We start from the raw sequence: 7,155 nt of genomic DNA on the forward strand, positions 1-7,155 counted from the left end.
CGGGCGCAGTCGAAACTCCGTCCGGATGGATGTTCAGACTGGACCGGAACTCTTGAAACACCACTGATGGAAGGCCTTTGGTGAAGACATTGGCGAACTGCGATCCGGATGGCACATGAAGTACACGAGCTTCGCCCAGGGCAACCCGATCGCGGACGAAGTGAAGGTCGATTTCGACGTGTTTAGTCCGCTGGTGCTGAACTGGGTTGCTACACAGGTAGGTGGCCTGATGTTGTCGTAGTACACAACAGTGGCATGCGATGGTGGAAGGTGAAGCTCATGCAAAAGTTGGCAAAGCCAGGTTGTTTCAGCGACGCAGTTGGCGACAGCGCGGTATTCCGCTTCTGCGCTGGAGCGAGACACGGTATGTTGGCGCTTAGAGGATCATGAAATCAGATTGGGCCCGAGAAACACACAAAACTCATATGTGGACTTCCTGGTGTCAGGGCAGCCGACCCAATCAACATCGGAGTATGCCACAAGATCGCGAGTGGAGGAGCGATAGAACCGGAGGCCATAGTGCGATGTGCTTTGGAGGTAACGGAGGATGCGCTTCACGAGCTGCACGTGGGAGGAGCGAGGAGCGTGGATGAAGAGGCATGCTTGCTGAACCGCATAGGAAATGTCGGGCCTGGTGATGGTGAGATACTGGAGAGCACCGGCGAGGCTGCGGTAGTGGGTAGGATTGGCAAGTAGATCACCATCATAAGCGGATGCTTTGGACTTGGTGTCGACGGGGGTGGAAATAGGTTTGCAATTCAGCATGTTGGCGCAGTCCAAGATTTCAAGCACGTATTGCTGCTGGGAAAGGAAGAGCCCAGAGGAGGTGCGAGTGACATTCACACCAAGGAAGTGGTGGATATCTCCAAGGTCGGACATGGCAAATTCTGCTTTGAGGGAGGAGATGACAGAGTGTAACATAGTTGAGGAGTTGCCAGTGAGGATGATGTCATCTACGTAGAGAAGAAGGTAACCAACGGAATTGCCATGGTGAAAAATGAACAAGGAGGTGTCACACTTGGATGATACGAAACCCAAGGAGAGGAGATAAGACTTGAACCACAAGAACCATGTGCGAGGAGCCTGCTTCAAGCCGTATAGAGACTTGTTGAGGAGGTAAACATGGTTGGGAAAGGAAGGATCAACAAAACCCGCCGGTTGAGCACAATAAACAGTCTCACCAAGATCGCCATGTAAGAAGGCATTTTTGACATCCAACTGGTGGATCAGCCAGGACTGAGCGGTGGCAATGCTGAGAACAACGCGGACGGTAGCTGGCTTGACCATAGGACTGAAGGTCTCCATATAATCGACACCCTCTTGATGCGTGAAACCCTGGAGCACCCAACGAGCCTTGTACCGAGCGAGGGAGCCAGTAGCGTCAAGCTTGTGCCGAAAAATCCATTTGCCAGTGACCACATTGACACCTGCAGGCCGAGGAACCAAACACCAAGTTTTGTTCTTTATCAAATCATTAAATTCATCGAGCATAGCATCGTGCCATTTTTTGTCTTTGAGGGCGGATTTGTAAGTGGCTGGGAGGGGGGAGATAGTAGGTGAAGTGGTTAGGGTGAAAAGGCGCTTGGGCTGAGCAAAGCCGCGCTTGGCACGAGTTGTCATTTTATGTGAATTGATTGGTGGCGGAACGGGGAGTATGGGGTGACGTGGAGGAGAAGGAGTGGCGGGCGCGCGGTGGGAGGTAGATGCGGTGGGGTCCGGGTCAGGCGCAGGGGGAGCGGGAGGCGATCCGATGCGGGCGGGCGATCCGAGTGATCGGGTGGCAGGGGAATCTGGCGCGGGCGAGCCGGGGAGTTCGCGTGGGTGGGAGTGGGACCGGTGGGGGAAGTGGTCGGGGTAGTGGGCTGGCAGGAAGAGGCGTGGGAGGCGGGGGTTGGTGGATCGGCGAACGAGGTGGATGCGGGGGGCAGGTCTGCGGCCAAGGTAGGCTGGGCGGGGATCCCGGAGAGGATTGCATGCAGGCATGGAAGAGGGGCGGGATCTTCTGTGGCTGGTGTGGCTGGGGAAGAAGGTGGTGTATAGGGAAAAATGGTCTCATCAAAAATGACGTGACGAGAGACAATTACTTTGCGCGTCAGGAGATCGAAACAACGATAACCTTTGTGTTCTAAGGGGTAGCGGAGGAAGACACATCGTGTGGATCGTGGGGCGAGCTTGTGCGGGCTGGTGGCATAGAGGTTTGGAAAACATAAGCAGCCAAGGACATGTAGATGATCGTAGGTAGGGGGAACACCGGTAAGGAGAGAGAAGGGGGTGTGAGGTGCAGTTTTGACGGACGGACGGCGATTGAGGAGATAGGTGGCGGTGTGTAAACCTTCGACCCAAAATGGTGGGGGTAGATTGGCTTGGAGAAGAAGGGTGCGGACAATATCGTTCGTGGTGCTAAGCATACGTTCTGCCTTGTCGTTCTGGGGGGAAGTATGTGGACAGGAGAGACGGGAGACGATGCCGTGGGTTGAGAAGAAAGTGCGAAGAGAGGTGTTGATGAACTCGTCGCCGTTGTCACATTGCATGCATTGAATAATCGTGTGAAATTGTGTATAGATGTAGGAGAAGAAGCGTTGGAGGGTGAGGGACGTGTCGGATTTGTGACGGAGAGGAGAAGACCAAAAATAATGAGTAAAGTCGTCTAGTATAATGAGATAATAAGCATAGCCCGAAAAGCTTACAACTGGTGACGTCCAAAGGCCACAATGAATCAGCTGAAATGGTGCAGTAGTACACTTATTGGAATGGGAAAAAGCTAAACGAGGTTGGCGCCCTAGTTAGCACGAGGTACAAGGGGAGTGAACACTTTTATTATAGTCTGGTAAAAAATGGGAAAGTGAAGTGATACGTCTTCAACGTATCTATAATTTTTGGTTGCTCCATGCTATATTATCTACTGTTTTGGACATTATTGGGCTTTATTATCCACTTTTATATTATTTTTGTGACTAACCTATTAACCGGAGGCCCAGCCCAGAATTGTTTTTTTTTTTTTGCCTATTTTAGGGTTTCGAAGAAAAGGAATATCAAACGGAGTCCAAACGGAATGAAACCTTCGGGAATGTGCTTTTCTCAACGAACAAGACCCAGGAGACTTGCACCCTACGTCAAGAAACAAAGGAGGAGGCCACGAGGTAGGGGCGCGCCTACCCCCCACCGGGCGCGCCCTCCACCCTCGTGGGCCCCCTATTGCTCCACCGACATACTCCTTCCTCCTATATATACATACGTACCCCCAAACGATCAGATACGAAGCCAAAACCCTAATTCCACCACCGCAACTTTCTGTATCCACGAGATCCCATCTTGGGGCCTGTTCCGGAGCTCCGCCGGAGGGGGCATCGATCACGGAGGGCTTGTACATCATCACCATAGCCCCTCCGATGAAGTTTGAGTAGTTTACCTCAGATCTACGGGTCCATAGTTATTAGCTAGATAGCTTCTTCTCTATTTTTGGATCTCAATACAATGGTCTCCCCCTCTCTTGTGGAGATCTATTCGATGTAATCTTCTTTTTGCGGTGTGTTTGTTGAGACCGATGAATTGTGGGTTTATTATCAAGTCTATCTATGAACAATATTTGAATCTTCTCTGAATTCTTTTTTGTATGATTGGTTATCTTTGCAAGTCTCTTCGAATTATCAGTTTGGTTTGGCCTACTAGATTGATCTTTCTTGCAATGGGAGAAGTTCTTAGCTTTGGGTTCAATCTTGCGGTGTCCTTTCCCAGTGACAGTAGGGGCAGCAAGGCACGTATTGTATTGTTGCCATCGAGGATAACAAGATGGGGTTTTCATCATATTGCATGAGTTTATCCATCTACATCATGTCATCTTGCTTATGGCATTACTCTGTTTTCATTAACTTAATACTCTAGATGCATGCTGGATAGCGGTCGATGAGTGGAGTAATAGTAGTAGATGCAGGCAGGAGTCGGTCTACTTGTCTCGGACGTGATGCCTGTATACATGATCATACCTAGATATTCTCATAACTATGCTCAATTCTATCAATTGCTCAACAGTAATTTGTTCACCCACCGTAAAATACCTATGCTCTTGAGAGAAGCCACTAGTGAAACCTATGGCCCCCGGGTCTATCTTCACCATATTAATCTTCCAATACTTAGTAATTTCCTTTGCTTTTTTACTTTGCTTTTATTTTACTTTGCATCTTTATCATAAAAATACCAAAAATATTATCTTATCATATTTATCAGATCTCACTCTCGTAAGTGGTCATGTAGGGATTGACAACCCCTTATCGCGTTGGTTGCGAGGATTTATTTGTTTGGTGCAGGTGCGAGGGACTCGCCCGTAGCCTCCTACTGGATTGATACCTTGGTTCTCAAAAACTGAGGGAAATACTTACGCTACTTTGCTGCATCATCCCTTCCTCTTCTGGGAAAACCAACGCAGTGCTCAAGAGGTAGCAAGAAGGATTTCTGGCGCCGTTGCCAGGGAGTCTACGCAAAAGTCAATATACCAAGTACCCATCACAATCCTTATCTCCCGCATTACATTATTTGCCATTTGCCTCTCGTTTACCTCTCCCCCACTTCACCCTTGCCGTTTTATTCGCCCTCTCTCCCTCTATCCTCCCTCCCTTTCTCTATTTGCCTCTTTTTGCCCGCTTGATTTTTGTTTGCTTGTGTGTTGGATTGCTTGCTTGTCTCGATGGCTCTTCCCCGATTTGGTGATCTTCACCTTAAAAGGTTACAAGAAATAAAAAACAACGTTAGGTGTTTTATGGTCTTGCAATTCGAGCATAATAGTTTCTTTAGAAACGAGCTTAAGGAACAAAAAAAATTTATGAGTTTTATGAATAAAGAGCTCGATGATATGTCTAAAGAATTTGATGGTTTAAGATCCCAAATTGCTCGTCTTGAGAAATTGACCGCTGAAATTTCGGATAAGCAAGCCACCTTAGTTAATAGGATGGCCGCTAAACCGGATTTCTATGAAAATAAAGATGAAGATCTAAAAGTTATTGATGTGTCCCCTATTAAATCTTTGTTTTGCAATATGAATCTTAATAATGATGGGACTGAATATGATCCACCTTTACCTAGAAGACGTTCCAAGAATTCGGATTTTTAGATCTTGATGCTAAATTTGAGAAAAGTGGGATCGAAGAAATTAAAACCCTAGATGTTGCTAAACCCATTATTTTGGATTTCAAGGAATTTAATTATGAAAATTGCTCTTTGATTGATTGTATTTCCTTGTTGCAATCCGTGCTAAATTCGCTTATAGTCAAAATAAAGCGTTCACTAAACATATCGTTGATGCCTTAATGCAATCTTATGAAGAAAAACTTGAATTGGAAGTTTCTATCCCTAGAAAACTTTATGATGATTGGGAACCAACTATTAAAATTAAGATTAAAGAACATGAGTTCTATGCTTTATGTGATTTGGGTGCTAGTGTTTCCACGATTCCAAAGACTTTGTGTGATTTTTTAGGTTTCCGTGATTTTGATGATTGCTCCCTAAACTTGCACCTTGCGGATTCCACTATTAAGAAACCTATGGGAAGAATTAATGATGTTCTTATTGTTGCAAATAGGAATTATGTGCCCATAGATTTTATTGTTCTTGACATAGATTGCAATCCTTCATGTCCTATTATTGTTGGTAGACCTTTCCTTAGAACGATTGGTGCAATTATTGATATGAAGGAAGGAAATATTAGATTCCAATTTCCATTAAGGAAAGGCATGGAACAATTTCCTAGAAATAAAATTAAATTACCATATGAATCTATTATGCGAGCCACTTATGGATTGCCTACCAAAGATGGCAATACCTAGATCTATCCTTGCTTTTTATGCCTAGCTAGGGGTGTTAAACGATAGCGCTTGTTGGGAGGCAACCCAATTTTGTTTTTATTCCTTGATTTTTGCTCATGTTTAGTAATAAATAATTTATCTAGCCTCTTTTTATGTTGTGTTTTTTGTGTTTAATTAGTGTTTGTGCCAAGTAGAACCGTTGGGAAGACTTGGGGAAAGTCTTGATATCTTGCTGTAAAAAACAGAAACTTTAGCGCTCACGAGAACTGCTGGTATTTTTATTTGGAAAGTACTATTTAGTTAATTATTTTTGCAGATGATTAATAGATAAATTCCTTACGTCCAGAAATTTATTTTAGAATTTTTGGGGTTCCAAATCTTGCGCTAGCTACAGATTACTACAGACTGTTTTGTTTTTGGCAGATTCTGTTTTTCGTGTGTTGTTTGCTTATTTTGATGAATCTATGGCTAGTAAAATAGTTTATAAACCATAGAGAAGTTGGAATACATTAGGTTTAACACTAATATAAATAAAGAATGAGTTCATTACAGTACCTTGAAGTGGTCTTTTGTTTTCTTTCGCCAACGGAGCTCACGAGATTTTCTACTTTAAGTTTTGTGTTGTGAAGTTTTCAAGTTTTGGGTAAAGATTTGATGGACTATGGAACAAGGAGTGGCAAAAGCCTAAGCTTGGGTATGCCCAAGGCACCCCCAAGATAATCTAAGGACACCTAAAAGCCAAAGCTTGGGGATGTCCCGGAAGGCATCCCCTCTTTTCGTCTACTTCTATTGGTAACTTTACTTGGAGCTATATTTTTATTCACCACATGATATGTGTTTTGCTTGGAGCGTCTTGTATGATTTGAGTCTTTGCTTTTTAGTTTACCACAATCATCCTTACTGTACACACCTTTTGAGAGAGCCATACATGATTTGGAATTTGTTAGAATACTCTATATGCTTCGCTTATATCAATTGAGTTATATAGTTTTGCTCTAGTACTTCACTTATATCTTTTAGAGAACGATGGTGGATTTGTTTTATAGAAACTATTGATCTCTCATGCTTCACTTAGATTATTTTGAGAGTCTTAAATAGCATGGTAATTTGCTTAAATAATGTTGGGGATCGTAGCACAACTTTAAAATTTTCTACGCATCACCAAGATCAATCTATGGAGTCATCTAGCAACGAGAGGGAGAGGAGTGCATCTACATACCCTTGTAGATCGCAAGCAGAAGCGTTCAAGAGAACGGGGTTGATGGAGTCGTACACGTCGTGATCCAAATCACCGATGACTGAGCGCCGAACGGACGGCACCTCCGCGTTCAACACACGTATGGTTGGGAGAGACGTCTCC

The sequence above is a fragment of the Triticum dicoccoides genome, chromosome 7A, assembly GCF_002162155.2.
Source record: "Triticum dicoccoides isolate Atlit2015 ecotype Zavitan chromosome 7A, WEW_v2.0, whole genome shotgun sequence".
Classification (NCBI taxonomy): Eukaryota; Viridiplantae; Streptophyta; class Magnoliopsida; order Poales; family Poaceae; genus Triticum; species Triticum dicoccoides.